Genomic DNA, 23,734 nt, shown 5'->3' with positions numbered 1-23,734 from the left:
AGAAATAACCCATAGTATATTGTTGGACATATACGGACACACTGACGTCCATAAATCGAGCACCACCAGAAAAAATCAGTGTATAAACGTCCACAGACTATTATTGAGGTCACAATACATAAAGTTTATTGAATACATAAAACAGACCACAAGACAGGGCAACGAATAAAAGGGCAACAGATCTTCCCACATAGCAAGCAGGCGGAGAAAGGGCCATATGTGAAAACACCCGGGGGACAGTCATACAATCATACATATATAGGTAGGTATAAGCAGGACATCCTGCACCAAAGACATGTCCCACATTACATACCTGTAGATAATGACAGGGTCACATAGAGGCACTCCCGCCCTCCCCGACGCGCGTTTCGGAAGTATACAACACTTCCTTCCCCATGTTGAAGGTGGAAAAAGGCTTGAAGGGGTAAAGGAGTTAAAGTAAAAAATTGCATGATCAAAGAGTTGAACACAACTTTTAGCATAAATCTCTGGCATTCAAATAAATTGGAGGGAGGGAGTGTGGTAAGGTATTGAAGCACATTTGAGCAAAGATGTTGTGACTAGTGACAAGCAAATATATTTGAGTAAAGTTTAATTTATCACTTACTTTTCAGCCATTGACACATTTTCTTATCACCACTGTGAGCACTGAAATCCATGGGACTCTTACACAAGGCCAGGATATCTGAAAATGATGATGCCCAGGATGGTTCTACAAATGTGCATTCTAGGTCACAGTGCATATTATGACATCATGACATTATGACCTTAAGTGAAGGTTCAGTGGCGATGATGTGGAGATGCTGCAATGACTGAGCAGGTGAAGGTGAGTAGAAGATCATCTGGAGAGGTTAAAGGTATGTTGACATATAAAAGTTTGGCCACTCCTGGCCAAAATTACTGTTATTGGGAGCTTTTAAGCAAGTTGAAGATGAAATGATCTCTAAAAGGCCTAAAGTTAAATATGACACATTTTTTCAAATTTTATATGTTAATAATTACAAAAAGGAAAAGAGGCCAATGCAAAAGTTTGGGCACCCTGCATGATTAGTACTTTGTAATGCATCCCTTTTTTGTTGCCAGACAATAGTCTTTCAATTGTTGTTTGAGGGATATTGATCCATTCCTCTTTTCATTCTTCCTTTCAGTTCTGAGAAATTCCTAGGTTGTCTTGCATGCACTGCAAGTTTGAGGTCTAGCCATCGAGTTTCAATGATGTTGAGATCAGGGGACAGTAAGGGCCATTGTAAAACATTCAGCTTGTGCCTTTTTAGACAGTCTATTATGGATTTTGATGTTTGTTTAGGATCATTATCCATTTGTAGAAGCCATCCAATTTTATACTTTAGCTTTATTTTTTGCATCCTGAATTTGTTGAAATTTAATTAAATCTATTATTCTCTCTACCTTTGAAATGTTCGAAATGCCATTGCCTGCAACACAATCCCTTTTTCTTTACACATAACTTTGATCATTGTGGCCAAAGAGTTCTATTTTAACATCATTGGCCCACATTATTTGTTTCCAAAATGCATCAGATTTGTTTAGATATTCTTTGCAAACTTCTAAAGCTGAATTTTATTGTGAGGATGCAGGAGATGTTTTTTCTTCTGACTCTTCCATGAAGGCCATATTTGTGCAGGTGTCTCTTAATAGTAGAACAATATACAACAACTCTAGAGTCTGCTACATCTTTCTGGGTGTCTCTTGCAGTCAAGCAATGGTACTGATTCACCTCTTTAGCAATACTATGAGCAGCTCTCACTGAAATTTTGCTTGGTTTTTCAGTTTTTATCCTTAACTCCAATGTTTCTGTTAACTGACATTTCACTGAGGATAGGGCAACTTGAAAATGTTTTGATATCTTCTTATAGCCTTCTCCTGCTTTATATGCCTCCATCATTTTCAGTTTCAGAGTGCTAGGCAACTGCTTAGAAGAACCCATGGCTGCTGGCTTTTGGCCCAAGGATAGAACCTAGGTTTTTAGAAAACCGGGAAGTTTGCAACGCCTGGCCTTTCCTAACTATGGTAGTGAGCAAGCCATAACCATAACAAACTAAATAAACTCTGAAACCTTGAAAATTTTCTAAGCACACAAAGCTACAAGGTTGCCCAAATTTTTGCATCAATACATTTTCCTCTTTGTAATTTTTAAAATGCAAAATGTGACTATACACTGCTCAAAAAATAAAGGGAACACTTAAACAACGCAATGTAACTCTAAGTCAATTAGCAACCAAGGCGAGAAGACATACAGAGAAGCAGGGATCATGTTAGAAAATATGACAAATTTTATTAATACACATCAACCCACAACAAGAAAATTCTAAAAACATTTAAAATACAAAAACCACACCATGTGTAGCCAAAACATGCAGGGGCAACGGTTAGCCTAATAACAGCAAGGGGTCATGCATGAAAAATTCAGCACAATAAATATTGTAAGATTTTCTATATATATAAATTGGGGAATAGCCAAATAATCATTTGGGGAAATAAATAATTTCAAGAGTAGATTAGTAAACCTAGCACATTTAAAATAATTTAAATTGGCACCAAATACAAGGTAGAAGAATTATACCCATATGGGGCGATTAGAAAAAATGTAAGGATTTCAGACTTATATGTTCAGAAAATGGATATCCAATAAAATAGTTCATAAATCTTACCTCGCACCCCATACTAAGGATAAATTGCATTTTCAGAAATACATTACCAATCATATACCAATCATCAGCTCAAACTGCTCACAAGACCACTGGCTTAATCTGCAATTAAAGAGGTTCAGGACTAAAACCGGCTCCTGCAAGCCCGACGTGTATAGTCACTGCCGTGACTTCATAAGGGGCAAAAGAAAGTGTGGTGCGTTCAGTGAGTCATAGAAATTTATACACACACAATAATTATTAGGTCTCAACAGCTGTTGGGCTTACCTCTTGGAGAGCATATGCATTCAGCACGGCATTGCTGGGTAACCGGAAATGATACTATGACGAGTCCTACCACCAGTGCGCATGCACTGACATTGTTATAGTAACTCAGGGCACAAAGGTCTGCACCTGCGCAGACAGATAGAGAATCGCCCTTGGGAAGCATAGGCGTGTAGTGCGCCTGCGTGATACATCATATGACCGCAAGGTCCTTTATGTAGAAAATCCCCATCTAGAGTGATTCTCGATCTGTCTCTTCAGGTGCAGACCTTTGTGCCCTATACTCACTTGAAATTTAACACAAGTACAGTCAGGAATGCAAAATTTCAAAGCTTATAATACTTTCACTTGGTGCAATATATTTTTAATTTTTTTAATCTTTAGTTTGCCTTAACTAACCACTTTTTATCTAAAAAATAGCTTACACACAAAAAACAGTATCCTATTTTGTAAAATATTGAAGAATGAATTGTGCCTTAAGAATTATACATGAAAAGATTAATATGCAAAGAACCTCTATTCAACACATACACTTTTAAAAAGTTCCTTACTAGGTTTTCCATTTCCATTTCACTTCATACTTCAATAATTTAGTTCTTTAGAGAGTCTATTAACTTGACTCAATTAAGCAATGATGTATGAGTGTGTATGTATAGTCCCTAAGCCTTCTCCCCAGCTGAGAACACATCTATTCATTTCCTTGCTGCTTTTAATACTAATGTGTCTTACAGTGAAGACAATTTCAGCTGGTAAATTTATTTCAAAGTAATTTTAAGAATAAAAGCTGAACTCACTTTTGTCTAATTTACATAAATTTAGCTAGGGTACAGGGTGAAAAAGTAATGTTCATTTTGCACTGAATGAACAAAAACAATCTAATGCATATTGCTTTTTTAAAACATCTTTATGGGGGCCTATAAGTGAATAGTTTCTCTCATTTCGGACTATTTTTGTCCGATTATGTACAATGTCAGCGATTTATAAATTACTTATTTTTTGCTGAAATTTGGTGTTTAAATAGATTAAAAATGACTGTGATTTATACTATTTATATTTTTATATTTCTACAAGGATGATATTGGGAAAATAAAGGAAAAAAAAAACAAATAAAGTGAAACTAGTTAGTTCCCCATGCCTTATAAACCCAATAAAATACAATAGCCTTCCTCAGTGGCAGATTATTCATATAGTGATGAAGGCAATTTTGGCCTTCCTGATCATGCCCTATTTTTCAATTCTGATATGTTAATTTATGTGGTAATATTTTGGAATGCTTCTTTATATGCCAGTGATTCTGAATGCTTTTCTTAAGACACATTATATTTTATTTTAGTGTTGAATTTAGGCCAATATGTTTTGTTTTTATTTATGAAAAAATCTAAAATTTTTGAAACATTAGCTATTTTTAAGTCTAAATTTTATCCCCATAAACCAGAAAATCATAGTACAAAAAAGTTCATGAATTACATTTACCATAAGTCTATTTATATCAGCATCAGTTTACAAATGTCAGTTTAACCCCTATCTGACCTCGGACGGGATAGTACGTCCGAGGTCAGATCCCCTGCTTTGATGCAGGGCTCCGCGGTGAGCCCGCACCAAAGCCGGGACATGTCAGCTGTTTTGAACAGCTGACATGTGCCCGTAATAGGCGTGGGCAGAATCGCGATCTGCCCGCACCTATTAACTAGTTAAATGCCACTGTCAAACGCAGACAGCGGCATTTAACCACCGCATCCGGCCGGGCGGCCGGCAATGACGTCATCGCCGACCCCCGTCACATGATCGGGGGTCGGCGATGCGTCTCCATTGTAACGATAGAGGTCCTTGAGACCTCTATGGTTACTGATCGCCGGTGGCTGTGAGCGCCACCCTGTGGTCGGCGCTCACAGCACACCTCCATTTCTGCTACATAGCAGCGATCAGCAGATCGCTGCTACGTAGCAGAGGCGATCGAGTTATGCCTGCTTCTAGCCTCTCATGGAGGCTATTGAAGCATGGCAAAAGTAAAAAAAAAAAGTTGAAAAAAATGTTAAAAAAATAAAAAAAATAAAAGTTTAAATCACCCCCCTTTCGCCCCAATCAAAATAAATCAATAAAAAAAATATAAAATCTACGCATATTTGGTATCGCCGTGCTCAGAATCGCCCGATCTATCAACTAAAAAAAAGCATTAACCTGATCGCTAAACAGCGTAGCGGGAAAAAAATTAAAAACGCCAGAATTACGTTTTTTTGATCGCCGCGACATTGCATTAAAATGCAATAACGGGCGATCAAAAGAACGTATCTGCACCGAAATGCTATCATTAAAAACGTCATCTCGGCATGCAAAAAATAAGCCCTCAACCGACCCCAGATCACGAAAAATGGAGACGCTACGGGTATCGGAAAATGGCGCAATTTTTTTTTTTTTTTTTTAGCAAAGTTTGGAATTTTTTTTCACCACTTAGTCATGTTAGGTGTCTATGAACTCGTACTGACCTGGAGAATCATAATGGCAGGTCAGTTTTAGCATTTAGTGAACCTAGCAAAAAAGCCAAACAAAAAACAAGTGTGGGATTGCACTTTTTTTGCAATTTCACCGCACTTGGATTTTTTTTCCCGTTTTCTAGTACACGACATGCTAAAACCAATTATGTCATTCAAAAGTACAACTCGTCCCGCAAAAAATAAGCCCTCACATGGGCAAATTGACGGAAAAGTAAAAAAGTTATCGCTCTGGGAAGGAGGGGAGTGAAAAACGAACACGGAAAAACGAAAAATCCCAAGGTCATGAAGGGGTTAAATTTGTTGAGTGTTAATCCCTTAGTGACCAGGCCAATTTTTTTAAAATCTGACAACTGTAACTTCATGTGGTAATAACTCTAGAACGCTTCAACAAATCCCATTGATTTATATATTGTTTTTCCGTGACACGTTGTACTTTATGACAATTGTAAATTTAAGTTGATATGTTTTCGGTTAGTTATAAAAAAAATTCAGAAATTTGGCAACATTTTTGAAATGTTGCTTTATGTTAGCATTTTAGGAAGTTTAATAATGCAGCAGTAATTTTTTATTTTTTCAAGGACATTTACAAAATTTATTTTTTTTTAGGACCTTATTCCGCTTTGAAGTGATTTTGGAGGTTCTATATGTTGGAAAAAGTGATACCATTTTAAATATTGCACCTCTCAACATATTCAAGATTGCTTTCAGGTAGTTCACTAACACTTCAGGTGATTTTCAGGAATTAATTTAAAGTGACATAACAGGAATGGAAAAGTTCATTTTCACCACTTTAATGTCGCTAACTTCTGAACAGGCCTCTATAGCCAGCAGACGCTAAGGCCGAAATTTGGCCACTAATTGCCATGACAAAGATCAGGACCACATGATCAAGATCTCAGGGTTCCAATTAGGTTGAAGAAGGAGCCTCCACAACTCTGTTAATAATTTAGATGCTAAAGTCTCTATTGACAGCAGCATCTAAAGGATTAAATGGCTACGTGACAGATCATCGGAAGGTATGGGATATTGTTGGTTTATTATTTTTAATTTGTTACAGGTCGAGGGTCTTCAGGTGAATTGAGAGTGGAATAAAATATTACAACAACCTGTGTGTTTATTTCATTAAAATACTTTGCAATATTGTGTGCGTGTTTTTTTAACCATTTCATACTATTGTATTAATAATGGATAGGTGTCATAATTGACACCTCTCCATTATGAATCTGGCTTAATGTCACCTTACAATAGCAAGGTGACATTAACCCTTCATTATCCCATATCCCACCGCTACACGGAAGTGGGAAGAGAGTGGCCAAGTGCCAGAATAGGCGTATCTTCCAGATCTGCCTCTTCTGGGGTTACTGGGGGCAGATGTTTTTAGCCAGGAGGGGGAATAACCATGGACCCTCTCCAGGATATTAATATCTGCCCTCAGTCACTGGCTTTACCACTCTGGCGGAGAAAATTGCGCGGGAGCCCACGCCAATTTGTTCCGTGATTTAGCCCTTACATTTAATAGCTACAGCGCCCAAATTTTTCACATTCACACTACTAACATTAGTAGTGTGTAATATGCAAAAAAAAGGGAATATGACATGGTTTACTGTATGTAAACCATGTCTCATATCATGTCGGGTTTCGGAAGGAGAAATGAAAAGCCGGCAATTGAATTACCGTCTTTTCTGCATTATCGCGCTGAAGTAAATATAAATAAATATATATATTTATATATATTTAATGTCTCAATGACATATATATATACAGATTACATATTTCCCATTGACTTGCATTGGGTTTCGTGTTTCGGTCGATCTTTGACCCCGACTTTTCGCGATAATCGGCCGATTTCTCTCGACTCGACTTTTAAGAAAGTTGGGTTTCGCGAAACCCGACTCGACCTTAAAAAAGTAAAAGTCACTAGTGTTGAGCATTCCGATACCGCAAGTATCGGGTATCGGCCGATATTTGCGGTATCGGAATTCCGATACCGAATTCCGATATTTCCCGCGTATCGGATACCGGAATCGGAAGTTCCCAGAATTCAAACTGCACGCAGCAGCCAATGAGGAATGAATGGAAGTGTGGGCACATCCTGTTTAGCATGGTGGGCATGTAACTACTGGCAAGGCTGTGATTGGCTGCTGAAATGATGTCACCATGTACTATAAAAAACGCTGCCGCCATTTTGCGCTCACTCTGCTGTGATTTCAGTTAGGGACAGGACGCTGTGTTCTAACTGAGGGCCAGTTGAGATAGCTAATTGCTTTATTTTGCTTTTCCAAGGCTAATTTAGCAAACGCTGTGTGTTCACCTTGCTCTTGCCTTGCAGCGCTGTTTTAACAGCGTTTTGCAAGGTCTGTGTGTGTGTGCAGCTCACTCTGTAGTCTGTGTGCAGCCATATACCCGGTTGTATTCAGCTCAGGGGGGGTTCACACTGCCTCATACAGGTCTATACATTGTCCTTTTTTGCTCATAGTGCAGCCTGCTGCACATTTTTTCTAAAATTTCCTATTAGTGTTTTTCCACCCGTCTCCAGCTAAATTGTGGAAAAACACTACATAGGATAACCTAGAGGGGGTTTTTGGGCCTTGCAGCGCCGTTTATGGCTGTCTGCACGTTCTCCGTGTGAGCGCAGCTCGCCCTGTAGTCTGTGTGCAGCCACAGCCGGTTGTATTCAGCTCAGGGTGCGTCACTCCCTCATACCATGAAAAAACTTTTCCTTTTTTTCAAATAGTGCAGCCTGCTGAAAATTTTTCCCAAAATTTCCTATTAGTGTCTTTCCACCCGTTTCCAGCTAAATAGTGGAAAAACACTACATAGGATAACCTAGAGTAGGGTTTTTGGGCCTTGCAGCGCCGTTTACGGCTGTCTGCACGGTCTCCGTGTGAGCGCAGCTCGCCCTGTAGTCTGTGTGCAGCCACAGCGGGTTGTATTCAGCTCAGGGTGTGTTACTGCCTCATACCATTAAATAACTTGTCCTTTTTTTCAAATAGTGCAGCCTGTTGAAAATTTTTTTAAAAATTTCCTATTAGTGTCTTTCCACCCGTCTCCAGCTAAATTGTGGAAAAACACTACATAGGATAACCTAGAGTAGGGTTTTTGGGCCTTGCAGCGCCGTTTACGGCTGTCTGCACGGTCTCCGTGTGAGCGCAGCTCGCCCTGTAGTCTGTGTGCAGCCACAGCGGGTTGTATTCAGCTCAGGGTGTGTTACTGCCTCATACCATTAAATAACTTGTCCTTTTTTTCAAATAGTGCAGCCTGTTGCAAATTTTTCCAAAAATTTCCTATTAGTGTCTTTCCACCCGTCTCCAGCTAAATTGTGGAAAAACACTACATAGGATAACCTAGAGGGGGTTTTTGGGCCTTGCAGCGCCATTTACGGCTGTGTGCACGTTCTCCGTGTGAGCGCAGCTCGCCCTGTAGTCTGTGTGCAGCCACAGCCGGTTGTATTCAGCTCAGGGTGCGTCACTCCCTCATACCATGAAAAAACTTTTCCTTTTTTTCAAATAGTGCAGCCTGCTGAAAATTTTTCCCAAAATTTCCTATTAGTGTCTTTCCACCCGTCTCCAGCTAAATAGTGGAAAAACACTACATAGGATAACCTAGAGTAGGGTTTTTGGGCCTTGCAGCGCCGTTTACGGCTGTCTGCACGGTCTCCGTGTGAGCGCAGCTCGCCCTGTAGTCTGTGTGCAGCCACAGCGGGTTGTATTCAGCTCAGGGTGTGTTACTGCCTCATACCGTTAAATAACTTGTCCTTTTTTTCAAATAGTGCAGCCTGTTGAAAATTTTTTTTAAAATTTCCTATTAGTGTCTTTCCACCCGTCTCCAGCTAAATTGTGGAAAAACACTACATAGGATAACCTAGAGTAGGGTTTTTGGGCCTTGCAGCGCCGTTTACGGCTATCTGCACGGTCTCCGTGTGAGTGCAGCTCGCCCTGTAGTCTGTGTGCAGCCACAGCGGGTTGTATTCAGCTCAGGGTGTGTTACTGCCTCATACCGTTAAATAACTTGTCCTTTTTTTCAAATAGTGCAGCCTGTTGCAAATTTTTCCAAAAATTTCCTATTAGTGTCTTTCCACCCGTCTCCAGCTAAATAGTGGAAAAACACTACATAGGATAACCTAGAGGAGTGTTTTTGGGCCTTGCAGCGCCGTTTACGGCTGTCTGCACGGTCCCCGTGTGAGTTAAAGTCGCTCTGTAGCCCGATCTGCAGAAAAAAATAAAGTAAAGTTCACCAAACACCACTTAACACTTGTGTAGGCCACATTTTATCAATAATAGAGTCTAGTCCACACTTTACAACATTAGTGTTTCTTACACCTGTTAGGAGGAGCATTTCAGGAATAAGCACACTAAGGCCTTAGTACTTTTCTGCTTATCTTTATATGTCAACCAAGATGAAGAGGGCAGGGAGTAAGGCACGTGGGCGTGGGCACGGAGCAGGGAGTGGAGCAGGGAGAGGACGTGGTGATTCTGTGCCTGCTGCGGGCACCGGTGACTCATCATCACTCAGTTTCAGCAGGGAACAGTCCTTCATGTGCAGCTTTGTCGGAGAGCGCCGTGCACCGCTGCTGCGTGAAGATCAAATTGAAGCCGTTGTCGGATGGATGGCAGCTAACGCATTGGCATCGACTTCAATTAGTGCCACATCCTCTCAGGCACAGACCACTGGAGAGCAGCCATCTGTCTCTTCACCACCTGCCAAATTGGCCAGGCAGTCAGAGAGCCCAGGACAGGAGCCGTCTCTACTTCTGTTCTCTGAATCTCTTGGCTTGGAAACAGGGGGCCAGCCAAGCAGCATTGGAGAAATGGAAGAAGAGGCAGTGTGCAGTGATGCCCAACAGCTTTGTCTCTCTGACTCTGAAGAGGCGGGTGGGCCAGTGCCTGCGGTGACCACAGCGCAGTACGCATCTGATGATGAAACTCAGGTGCCGCTTTCTGGTGCGTACTGTTCTGCTGAGACTACCCAGGAGGAGCAGTTGGTGGCAGAGGGTAGTGGAGATGATGAGGTCCTTGACCCATCGTGGCGTGAGGAACAGGAAGGTGGTGGGAGCAGCTCTGAGGAAGAGATTCCCCTAACGGGTCAAAGAGGGAGAGGGAGGGGGAAGACTGCGGAGCCTGTAGCCTCCACTTTGGCACCCGTTAGGAGCCAAAAAGGGCGCTCCCAAGACTTGCAGTGCCTGGTCCTTTTTTGACACAGTTGCAGATGACATTTGTTTTGTCAAATGCAAGCTGTGTCATCAGAAAGTCAAAAGAGGTAAAAGTGTCAGCAACCTCAATACCACAAATATGTGGAAACATGTGCGGACCAGGCACGCGGTGGAGTTACAAAAACACACTGAAGACCTAGGCCAATCAACAGCGGCAGCTACCACCTCTTCAGCTGGTGTTGCCTTTTCCTCCAGCTCACGCACAGCTGGTTCGGCTTCCTCCCAGGATCGCCATGGAAGAACCTCTGGCACTGTTTTCCAGAGACCTAGTGTAATTCCACCCACAGCACCACATTCCCAGTCATCCTCACACTCCCAGTCTACTCTACAACCATCGGTAGTACAGGCATGGGAGAAAAGGCGGGCATTCTCGGCCAACCACCCCCGAGCACAGGCTCTGAATGCAGGCATTGCCAAACTTCTGTCACTGGAAATGCTCTCATTCAGGCTGGTGGAGACTGACAGCTTCCGTGACTTGATGGCATTGGCAGTCCCACAGTACAAGGTGCCCAGCCGCTTTTACTTCAGCAGGCAAGCTGTCCCTGCCCTGCACAAGCATGTGGAGGGACCAATAAAGTACGCGCTACTGAACGCCGTCAGTAGCAAGGTCCACCTCACCACCGATGCGTGGACCAGTCAACATGGACAGGGGCGATACATTTCCCTCACTGCCCATTGGGTAAATGTTGTTGAGCCAGGTACAGATCGTGCGAGTGGCGCAGGACGTGTCCTGCCCACTCCAAGGATTGCAGGAATCCAGTCTGTACGCATTGACTCCTCCTCATACACAAGTTCCTCGGAATCATCGCTGCAGGAGCCGTCACAGTCCACCTCCACATGGACCGTGAACGTTTACCTGTTACGACCAACATGAGCACAGCCGTGGCCAATCGTCAACAGGCCGTCTTGAAACTTGTTTTTTGGGGAAACGAAGCCACACAGCGCAGGAGCTCTGGAATGCCATCAAGCAGGAGAGCGATGTGTGGTTTGTGCCAGCGAATCTCCAGCCAGGCATGGTAGTGTGTGACAATGGCCAAAATCTGGTGGCAGCTTTGGCCATTGGCAACCTCACTCACATCCAATGTCTGGCACATGTGCTCAATTTGGTTGTGCAGAGTTTTCTGAGGTACTATCCGGATCTTGATGCACTGCTGCACAAGGTCCGCCTAGAGTGTGCTCACTTGTGGTGTTCCAGCTTGGCAAGATCCCGCATTGCTGCTCTGCAGCGCCGATCCCGCCTTCCGGAACACCGCATCATATGTGACCTACCTACCAGGTGGAATTCCACGTTGCATATGTTGGAGCGGTTGTGTGAGCAGCAGCAAGCAGTAATGGAGTACCAGCTGCATCAGGCGCAAAAAAGTCGCAGTCAGCGCCGATCAGACTTCACAACCACAGAGTGGGCCACTATGAAGGACGTCTGCCAGGTTTTGCGTCCTTTCGATTATTCCACGCGGATGGCAAGTGCAGATGATGCACTAGTCAGCATGACTGTCCCCCTTATCTGCCTGCTTCAACAAACTTTGCAAGCGTTAAGGGATGATGTTGTGGAAGAGGTGGAGGATGAGGAGTCACCTTTTCCATCAGCTTCTGGAGAGTCAGAGCCACGTGGTTCCTCACAAAGGGGTACGCAGGGGCCACTTTATGAGGAGGATGAGGAGGAGTCAATGGAGGAGGAAGAGCTCCTTCCAGAGGAGGGAGTTAGACAATTGTCCAGTGGTCAGTGTGTACAGCGAGGGCGGGGTGATGACGAGCGGGCAGAGATCATGTCTCAAGCAGGGGACAGCGTTTCTGGGCCAGTTGGCAGTCTGCAGCACATGGTTGATTTCATGCTGCAGTGCCTGAGAAACGACCGCTGCATCGACCACATTCTCAACATGCCTGATTATTGGGTGTTCACCCTCCTCGATCCTCGCTACCGGGACAACGTCCAAAACCTCATCCCAGCGTTGACCCGGGAGCATAAAATGCGGGAGTACCACGACACACTGGTGAATTCCATCATCTTCTCCAGTCCAACTGAGAGGAGTGCTGCTAGTGCTTTACAAAGCAGCTCAGTGCGTCGAGGCAGTGGAGGAGGCTCTGCACAAAGAAAGAGCAGAAGGAGTGCCTCTGCCCAAGGCAAGACCAGTATGGCACAACTGTGGCAAACTTTTGTGTGCCCGCCCCAAATGTCTACACCATCACTGGCGGCTCCAGTCAGCAGGAGGCAACGGTTCCGTCAGATGGTGACAGACTACATGTCTTGCCCTCTTACTGTACTCCCAGACGGCTCTTCCCCACTCAAGTGTTGGGTCTCTAAGCTGGATACATGGCCAGAGCTAAGCCAGTATGCATTGGAGGTGCTGGCTTGCCCTGCGGCTAGTGTCTTATCAGAACGTGTCTTTAGTGCCGCAGGTGGTGTACTAACAGACTGTCGCATGCGACTATCCTCCGATAACGTTGACCGGCTTACTTTTCTGAAAATGAACCATGCCTGGATCTCGCAGGAATTTGCCACTCCTCTGCCTGATTAAGTAATTGGGTGTCATCCAGGTCTCCTGATGTGTTCATCTTTCTACCACCTGAACTGCTATTTCTGGGCTCCAACACCGGCAGTTGCGGCTCAGAAGTGCAGGTTGCACAGTCAAAACATACGACCCAGTGTTATTGGGTTTCAGTAACGTCAGCTGATCCCCAGCTGTGTAGCCGGCAATGTGTCCTGCGATCGCCACGCTGGCACAACAACCTAAATGTAAGGGAACCTGTCCCCCCCCTGGCGTTTGTTACTGAAAGAGCCACCTTGTGCAGTAATGCTGCACAAGGACAAGGTAGCTCGTTTAGTTTAGCTCCTTGCACACGCAGAACTTAACTCTTATAAAATGTGTTCACTGATACCGTTATACCGTCCCGGAGCTGGGACTTTCCTTTGTAATGTGACTCAGCACAGCCGTCATTCCTACCCCCTTGGTGCCGTGCGCTGCCTCCTCAGCATTGTTTTAAGCTGTCACGGACCCTGTGCTGTTCTGTTATCCCTTGTCCATGCCCAATTTGCGCTGCCTGTCTTCTGACATAATTTGGTGTCAGGCTGGCTGCGCCTGTGCGCCCGCGCTGCCCGAGATCCCGCCTTGCAGTGTCTTCTGATTGAATCACACTGCGAGCCTGGGATCCATGGGCATGTGCAGTGCATATCTTCCCCTCGGGCTCTCGCTCATCTCCCTCCGCCTTCTTCAGACTGTGCGCCGTCAGCTGATCCCTAATAGCATGCCACGGCCGTGACGCCGCAAAGTCTGAAGAAGAGGGAAGGAGGGGAGTGAGAGGCGAGGATATGCACTGTGCATGCCCATGGATCCAAGGCCCGCAGTGGGATTACATTAGACGACACTGCGAGGTGGGATCTGGGGCAGCGTGGACGCACAGGCACTGACAGCCTGACACCAAATTATGTCAGAAGACAGGCAGCGCAAATTGGGCATGGCCAAGGGATAACAGAACAGCGCAGGGTCCGTGACAGCTTAAAATAACGCTGAGGAGGCAGCGCACGGCACCAAGGGGGTAGGAATGAAAGCTGTGCTGCGTCCCATTACGAAGGAAATTCGCACCTCCGGGACGGTTTTACGGTATAAGGGGACACATTTTTAGTGTTTACTTCTGTGTTTGCAAGGAGCATAATTAAAAGAGCAACCTTTTCCTTTTGCATCCTTAGTGCTGCACAAGATGGCTCTTTCAGCTACAAACGTCTTGGGGGGGGGGGTTAAAGGTTCCCTTTCAACTTGCTCCAATCAGGCTTCGGCCTACACTCTGTTCCTCTGCTACTCGTGCTGTCCCTGGGCTCTAACACCGCCAGTTGGTGCCTGGAAGTGCTGTCCGCACAGTCAACAGTCGCTCCTCTGTTATTGGGGTTCAGTAACGTCAGCTGATCCCCAGCTGTGTGTGCGGCAATACCTCCAATCTGCTCCTCCTGCTGTCCCTGGGCTCTAACACCGCCAGTTGGTGCCTGGAAGTGGTGTCTGCACAGTCAACAGTCGCTCCTCTGTTATTGGGGTTCAGTAACGTCAGCTGATCCCCAGCTGTGTATCCGGCAACGTGTCATGCGACCGCCACGCTGGCACAACTAAAATGTAAGGGGACCTGTTCCCCCCCCTGTCACGGAGCCGGCGCTGTAATGTTATCCCTTGTCCATGCACAGTTAGCGGTGCCCGTCTTCTGACATCATTTAGGTGTCAGGCTGGCAGTGCCTGTGCGTCCAAGCTGCCCGAGATCCAACCTCGCAGTGTCATCTAATGTGATCCCACAGTGGGCCTGGTATCCATGGCCATGCGCAGTGCATATACTAGCCTCTCACTCCCCTTCTTCATGCTTCTTCAGACTAGGCGGCGTCAGCTGATCCCTAATAGCATGCCACGGCCGTGACGCCGCACAGTCTGAAGAAGCAGGAAGGAGGGGAGTGAGAGGCGATGATATGCACTGCGCATGCCCATGGATCCCAGGCCCGCAGTGGGATTACATTAGATGACACTGCGAGGTTGGATCTCGGGCAGCTTGGACGCACAGGCACTGCCAGCCTGACACCTAAATGATGTCAGAAGATGGGCACCGCTAACTGTGCATGGCCAAGGGATAGAATTACAGCGCGGGCTCCGTGACAGAATCAAACAATGTTGAGGAGGTGGCGCACGGCACCAAGGGGGTTGGAATTACGGCTGTGCTGTGTCACATTACAAAGGAAAGTCCCACCTCCGGGACGGTTTAACAGTGTGAGGGGACACATTACATGAGTGTGTACTTCAGTGTTTGCAAGGAGCATAATTTTAAGAGCCACCATTTTCCATGTGCAGTATTACTGCTGTACAAGATGGCTCTTTCAGCAACAAATGCCTGGGGGGGGGGGTTAAAGGTTCCCTTTCAACTTGCTCCAATGCAGGCTTCGGCTTACACTCTGCTCCTACGGCAGACCCTGGGCTCTAACACCGCCAGTTGTTGCCCGGAAGTGCTAGCTGCACAGAGAAAAACACCCGCCAATATGTCAGTGGGGTTCAGCAACGCCAGCTGTTCCTCTGCTGTGTAGCCGCCAACGTGTCCAGCACAAGCCACGCTGGCACAATAACAGACATTTTCATGCCTCCAGTGCAGGCTTCGCCCTACACTTTGCTCCTCTTTGATTCCCTGGGTTTCAACACTGTCAGTTGTCACCTGGAAGTGTTGTCTACACAGAAAAAACACTCGCTGATGTATCAGTGGGGTTCCGCAACGCCAGCTGTTCCCCTGCTGTGTAGCCGGCAACGTGTCCTGCAAACGCCACGCAGACACAACAGACCTAAAGCTGCCACCAGTGCAGGCTTCGGCCTACACTCTGCTCCTCTCCTCCTCCTGCTGACCCTGGGCTCTAACACCGCCAGTTGTTGCCCGGAAGTGCTAGCTGCACAGAGAAAAACACCCGCCAATGTGTCAGTGGGGTTCAGCGACGCCAGCTGTTCCCCTGCTGTGTAGCCGGCAACGTGTCCTGCAAACACCATGCAGGCACCTGAACTGAAATTAAAGGGAACCTGACCCCCCCAGGTGTTTCTATGTATAACAGCCACCTTGTACAGCAGTAATGCTGCATTTGTACAAGTTGGCTGCCTTTTTTTCCTTGCCCACGTGGAATTTAACACTTACAAAATGTGTCTCATTACAGACCATTACATTGTCCATGAGGTGTGACTTTCCTTTTTAATGACACGCAGCACCCCCCTTGGTAGCGCTGCCCGTCTTCTGACATCATTGGTTGGCTGGCTGTGCCTGTGCGTCCGCCCTGCCCGACACAACGCCCCTCGTTGTCTGATCTATTTTGACTGCGAGGGTGTGATTAATGGGCATGTGCAGTGCATATGTTCGCCTGTCTTCACTCATCTCCTTCCGCCTTCTTCAGACTGTGCGGCCTCATGGCCGCGGCATGTGATAAGGGATCAGCTGAGGCCGCCCAGTCTGAAGCAGGTGTAAGGACATGTGTGAGCGGCAAACATATTTACTGCACAAGGCCACGAATCCCAGCCCCGCACTGTGACTTTATGAAAAGACACTGTGGGTCTGGGATTCATGGCCATCGTTAACCGCACCGGCCAACATGAAATGAGGTCAAAAGACGGGCAGCGCTCACAGCGCATGGCCAAGGGATAACAAGAGCGCAGACACCTGTACAGCAAATAACAACACTCAGGAGGCTGCGCCTAGCACCAAGGCGTTGTTTTTGGACACCTGTGCTGCGTCTCCTTAAAAAGACAAGTCACGCCTCCAATACAGTTTTACTGTACAATGGGCAAAAGTTGTGTACGTCTTTCATTCAGCATGTGCAATGAGCAAAATTTAAAGAGCAACCTTTCACTTGTGGAGCATTACTGCTGCATAAGGTGTGGCTCTTCTACATTGTAACACCTGAGGGTGGGTTAAAGGTTATCTTTGAAATTGGTTCAATTAGGCTTCAGCCTACACTCTGCTCCTCTCCTCCTCCTGCTGACCCTGGGCTCTAACACCGCCAGTTTTTGCCCGGAAGTGCTAGCTGCACAGATAAAAACACCAGCCAATGTGTCAGTGGGGTTCAGCAACGCCAGCTGTTCCCCTGCTGTTTAGTCGGCTGTTGTGAATTCTGTGGCAGAGTTCACTCCTGTGGTCACAAGTGGTACTTCGGCTGATTCTCTCTGGGATCTTCCGTTTGTGGACGAAAGTGGTACTGCAGCTTCTGAGTTTCCTCCCTCAGGTGATCTGGTGAGCTCGTTAGCTTCTTCTCTACTTAACTCCACCTGATGCTTTGATCTATGCTTCCTGTCAATGTTTCAGTGTGGGACTTGTTTTTTCCCTGGATCATTCCTGTGGCCTGCTGCTCTGCAAAGCTAAGTTTTGCTTATGTTATTTTGTTGCTATTTTTCTGTCCAGCTTGCTTTATTGGTTTTTCTCGCCTGCTGGAAGCTCTGAGACGCAGAGGGACCACCTCCGTACCGTTAGTCGGTGCGGAGGGTCTTTTTTGTCCCCTCTGCGTGGTTTTTTATAGGTTTTTGTGCTGACCGCAAAGTTATCTTCCCTATCCTCGTTCTGTTCAGCTAGTCGGGCCTCACTTTGCTAAATCTGTTTCATCTCTATGTTTGTGTTTTCATCTTACTCACAGTCATTATATGTGGGGGGCTGCCTTTTCCTTTGGGGAATTTCTCTGAGGCAAGGTAGGCTTATTTTTCTATCTTCAGGATTAGCTAGTTTCTCAGGCTGTGACGAGGCGCCTAGGTTCTGGTCAGGAGCGCTCCACGGCTACCTTTAGTGTGGTTTGATAGGCTTAGGGATTGCGGTCTGCAGAGTTCCCACGTCTCAGAGCTCGTTCTATTATTTTGGGTTATTGTCAGTTCACTGTATGTGCTCTGACCTCCATGTCCATTATGATTCTGAATTGCCTTTCATAACAGTACAGGAAGCCGAAAGTGCTAATGATTCTCAATAGAGGGAAAAAAGAAGTTCTGAGACCATTTTTTTTTCTTTGCACTGTGTTTTGTCTTTTTTTTCCCCTAGACATTTGGGTGGTTCAGGACACAGGTGTAGCAATGGACATTAAAGGTCTGTCTTCATGTGTGGATCAGCTCACGGCAAGAGTTCAAAATATTCAAGATTTTGTGGTCCAGAATTCTTTGCTTGAACCGAGAATTCCTATTCCAGATTTGTTTTTTGGAGATAGAACTAAATTTCTGAGTTTCAAAAATAATTGTAAACTATTTCTGGCTTTGAAACCTCGCTCTTCTGGTGACCCAATTCAACAGGTTAGGATCGTCATTTCTTCTTTGCGCGGCGACCCTCAGGACTGGGCGTTTTCTCTTGCATCAGGAGATCCTGCATTGAGTAATATCGATGCGTTTTTCCTGGCGCTTGGGTTGCTGTACGATGAGCCTAATTCAGTGGATCAGGCAGAAAAAAATTTGCTGGCTCTTTGTCAGGCTCAGGATGAGATAGAGGTATATTGTCAGAAATTTAGAAAGTGGTCAGTGCTCACTCAATGGAATGAATCTGCGCTGGCAGCAATATTCAGAAAGGGTCTCTCTGAAGCCCTTAAGGATGTCATGGTGGGATTTCCTATGCCTACTGGTTTGAATGAGTCTATGTCTTTGGCCATTCAGATCGGTCGACGCTTGCGTGAGCGTAAACCTGTGCACCATTTGGCGGTATTACCTGAGCTTAAACCTGAGCCTATGCAGTGTGATAGGACCTTGACCAGAGTTGAACGGCAAGAACATAGACGTCTGAATGGTCTGTGTTTCTACTGTGGTGGTTCCACTCATGCTATCTCTGATTGTCCTAGGCGCACTAGGCGGTTCGCTAGGTCTGCCACCATTGGTACTGTACAGTCAAAATTTCTTCTGTCCGTTACCTTGATCTGCTCTTTGTCATCATATTCTGTCATGGCATTTGTGGATTCAGGCGCTGCCCTGAATTTGGTGGACTTGGAATATGCTAAGCGTTGTGGGTTTTTCTTGGAGCCCTTGCAGTGTCCTATTCCATTGAGAGGAATTGATGCTACGCCTTTGGCCAAGAATAAACCTCAATACTGGACCCAGCTGACCATGTGCATGGCTCCTGCACATCAGGAGGTTATTCGCTTTCTGGTGTTGCATAATCTGCATGATGTGGTCGTGTTGGGGTTGCCATGGCTACAAGCCCATAATCCAGTATTAGATTGGAAATCCATGTCGGTGTCCAGCTGGGGTTGTCAGGGGGTACATGGTGATGTTCCATTTCTGTCAATTTCGTCATCCACTCCTTCTGAGGTCCCAGAGTTCTTGTCTGATTACCGGGATGTATTTGATGAGCCCAAGTCCAATACCCTACCTCCGCATAGGGATTGTGATTGTGCTATCAATTTGATTCCTGGTAGTAAATTCCCAAAAGGTCGATTGTTTAATTTGTCCGTGCCTGAGCACACCGCTATGCGCAGTTATGTGAAGGAATCCCTGGAGAAGGGGCATATTCGCCCGTCATCGTCGCCATTAGGAGCAGGGTTCTTTTTTGTAGCCAAGAAGGATGGTTCGCTGAGACCTTGTATAGATTACCGCCTTCTTAATAAGATCACGGTTAAATTTCAGTACCCCTTACCATTGTTATCTGATCTGTTTGCTCGGATTAAGGGGGCTAGTTGGTTCACAAAGATAGATCTTCGTGGTGCGTATAATCTGGTGCGAATTAAGCAAGGTGATGAATGGAAAACTGCATTTAATACGCCCGAGGGTCATTTTGAGTATCTCGTGATGCCGTTCGGACTTGCCAATGCTCCATCAGTGTTTCAGTCCTTTATGCATGACATCTTCCGAGAGTACCTGGATAAATTCCTGATTGTGTACTTGGATGACATTTTGATCTTCTCGGATGATTGGGAGTCTCATGTGAAGCAGGTCAGAACGGTTTTTCAGGTCCTGCGTGCTAATTCTTTGTTTGTGAAGGGATCAAAGTGTCTCTTTGGTGTGCAGAAGGTTTCATTTTTGGGGTTCATCTTTTCCCCTTCTACTATCGAGATGGATCCTGTTAAGGTCCAGGCCATCCATGATTGGACTCAGCCGACATCTCTGAAAAGTCTGCAAAAGTTCCTGGGCTTTGCTAATTTTTATCGTCGCTTCATCAATAATTTTTCTAGTATTGCTAAACCGTTGACTGATTTAACCAAGAAGGGTGCTGATGTGGTCAATTGGTCTTCTGCTGCTGTGGAAGCTTTTCAGGAGTTGAAGCGTCGTTTTTCTTCTGCCCCTGTGTTGTGTCAACCATATGTTTCTCTTCCGTTCCAGGTCGAGGTTGATGCTTCTGAGATTGGAGCAGGGGCTGTTTTGTCGCAGAGAGGTTCTGGTTGCTCAGTGATGAAACCATGCGCTTTCTTTTCCAGGAAGTTTTCGCCTGCTGAGCGTAATTATGATGTGGGCAACCGAGAGTTGCTGGCCATGAAGTGGGCATTCGAGGAGTGGCGTCATTGGCTTGAAGGAGCTAAGCATCGCGTGGTGGTATTGACTGATCATAAGAACTTGACTTATCTCGAGTCTGCCAAGCGCTTGAATCCTAGACAAGCTCGTTGGTCGTTGTTTTTTGCCCATTTTGACTTTGTGATTTCGTACCTTCCGGGCTCTAAAAATGTGAAGGCGGATGCTCTGTCTAGGAGTTTTGTACCCGACTCTCCGGGTTTATCTGAGCCGGCAGGTATCCTCAAGGAAGGAGTAATTGTGTCTGCCATCTCCCCTGATTTGCGGCGGGTGCTGCAAAAATTTCAGGCTAATAAACCTGATCGTTGCCCAGCGGAGAAACTGTTTGTCCCTGATAGGTGGACGAATAGAGTTATCTCTGAACTTCATTGTTCGGTGTTGGCTGGTCATCCTGGAATCTTTGGTACCAGAGAGTTAGTGGCTAGATCCTTTTGGTGGCCCTCTCTGTCGCGGGATGTGCGTGCTTTTGTGCAGTCCTGTGGGATTTGTGCTCGGGCTAAGCCCTGCTGTTCTCGTGCCAGTGGGTTGCTTTTGCCCTTGCCGGTCCCGAAGAGGCCTTGGACACATATCTCTATGGATTTTATTTCTGACCTTCCCGTTTCTCAAAAGATGTCAGTCATTTGGGTGGTCTGTGATCGCTTTTCTAAGATGGTCCATCTGGTACCCTTGTCTAAATTGCCTTCCTCCTCTGATTTGGTGCCTTTGTTCTTCCAGCATGTGGATCGTTTGCATGGCATTCCAGAGAATATTGTTTCTGACAGAGGTTCCCAGTTTGTTTCGAGGTTTTGGCGAGCCTTTTGTGGTAGGATGGGCATTGACTTGTCTTTTTCCTCGGCTTTCCATCCTCAGACTAATGGCCAGACCGAGCGAACCAATCAGACCTTGGAAACATATCTGAGGTGCTTTGTTTCTGCTGATCAGGATGACTGGGTGTCCTTTTTGCCTTTGGCTGAGTTCGCCCTTAATAATCGGGCCAGCTCGGCTACCTTGGTTTCACCGTTTTTCTGCCATTCTGGGTTCCATCCTCGTTTCTCTTCTGGACAGGTTGAGTCTTCGGACTGTCCTGGTGTGGATACTGTGGTGGACAGGTTGCAGCAGATTTGGACTCAGGTAGTGGACAATTTGACCTTGTCCCAGGAGAAGGCTCAACTTTTCGCTAATCGCAGACGCCGTGTGGGTCCCCGACTTCGTGTTGGGGATCTGGTTTGGTTATCTTCTCGTCATATTCCTATGAAGGTTTCCTCTCCTAAGTTTAAACCTCGTTTTATTGGTCCGTATAGGATTTCTGAGGTTCTTAATCCTGTGTCTTTTCGTCTGACCCTTCCAGATTCTTTTTCCATACATAACGTATTCCATAGGTCATTGTTGCGGAGATACGTGGCACCTATGGTTCCATCTGTTGAGCCTCCTGCCCCGGTTTTGGTGGAGGGGGAATTGGAGTATATTGTGGAGAAGATTTTGGATTCTCGTGTTTCAAGACGGAAACTCCAGTATCTGGTTAAATGGAAGGGTTATGCTCAGGAGGATAATTCCTGGGTTTTTGCCTCTGATGTCCATGCTCCCGATCTTGTTCGTGCCTTTCATGTGGCTCATCCTGGTCGGCCTGGGGGCTCTGGTGAGGGTTCGGTGACCCCTCCTCAAGGGGGGCGTACTGTTGTGAATTCTGTGGCAGAGTTCACTCCTGTGGTCACAAGTGGTACTTCGGCTGATTCTCTCTGGGATCTTCCGTTTGTGGACGAAAGTGGTACTGCAGCTTCTGAGTTTCCTCCCTCAGGTGATCTGGTGAGCTCGTTAGCTTCTTCTCTACTTAACTCCACCTGATGCTTTGATCTATGCTTCCTGTCAATGTTTCAGTGTGGGACTTGTTTTTTCCCTGGATCATTCCTGTGGCCTGCTGCTCTGCAAAGCTAAGTTTTGCTTATGTTATTTTGTTGCTATTTTTCTGTCCAGCTTGCTTTATTGGTTTTTCTCGCCTGCTGGAAGCTCTGAGACGCAGAGGGACCACCTCCGTACCGTTAGTCGGTGCGGAGGGTCTTTTTGTCCCCTCTGCGTGGTTTTTTATAGGTTTTTGTGCTGACCGCAAAGTTATCTTCCCTATCCTCGTTCTGTTCAGCTAGTCGGGCCTCACTTTGCTAAATCTGTTTCATCTCTATGTTTGTGTTTTCATCTTACTCAGTCATTATATGTGCGGGGCTGCCTTTTCCTTTGGGGAATTTCTCTGAGGCAAGGTAGGCTTATTTTTCTATCTTCAGGATTAGCTAGTTTCTCAGGCTGTGACGAGGCGCCTAGGTTCTGGTCAGGAGAGCTCCACGGCTACCTTTAGTGTGGTTTGATAGGCTTAGGGATTGCGGTCTGCAGAGTTCCCACGTCTCAGAGCTCGTTCTATTATTTTGGGTTATTGTCAGTTCACTGTATGTGCTCTGACCTCCATGTCCATTGTGATTCTGAATTGCCTTTCATAACAGTCGGCAACGTGTCCAGCACAAGCCACGCTGGCACAACAGAACAAAAGCTGCCACCAGTGCAGGCTTCGGCCTACACTCTGCTCCTCTCCTCTTCCTGCTGACCCTGGGCTCTAACATCGCCAGTTTTTGCCCGGACGTGCTAGCTGCACAGAGAAAATTACCAGCCAATGTGTCAGTGGGGTTCAGCACCGCCAGCTGTTCCCCTGCTGTGTAGCCGGCAACGTGTCCTGCAAACACCACGCAGGCACCTGAACTGAAATTAAAGGGATCCTGCCCCCCCCCAGGTGTTTGTATCTATAACAGCCACCTTGTACAGCAGTAATGCTGCATTTTTACAAGGTGGCTGACTTTTTTTCCTTGCCCACGTCGAACTCAACACGTACAAAATGTGTCTCATTAGAGACCATTACACTGTCCCTGAGGTGTGATTCTCCTTTTTAAATGACACCCCCCTAGGTAACACTGGCCGTCTTCTGACATCCTTGGTTGGCTGCCTGTGCCTGTGCGTCCGCCCTGCCCAACACAACGCTCCTCGTTGTCTGATTTATTTTGACTGCGAGGGTGTGATTGATGGGCACTAGCAGTGCATATCTTCGCCTGTCTTCACTCCCCTCCTTCCGCCTTCTTCAGACTGTGCAGCCTCATGGCCGTGGAAGGCAATAAGGGATCAGCTGAGGCCATCCAG

This window comes from Ranitomeya imitator, chromosome 2 (assembly GCF_032444005.1).
Source record: "Ranitomeya imitator isolate aRanImi1 chromosome 2, aRanImi1.pri, whole genome shotgun sequence".
Classification (NCBI taxonomy): Eukaryota; Metazoa; Chordata; class Amphibia; order Anura; family Dendrobatidae; genus Ranitomeya; species Ranitomeya imitator.
This window is presented reverse-complemented; position numbering follows the sequence as displayed.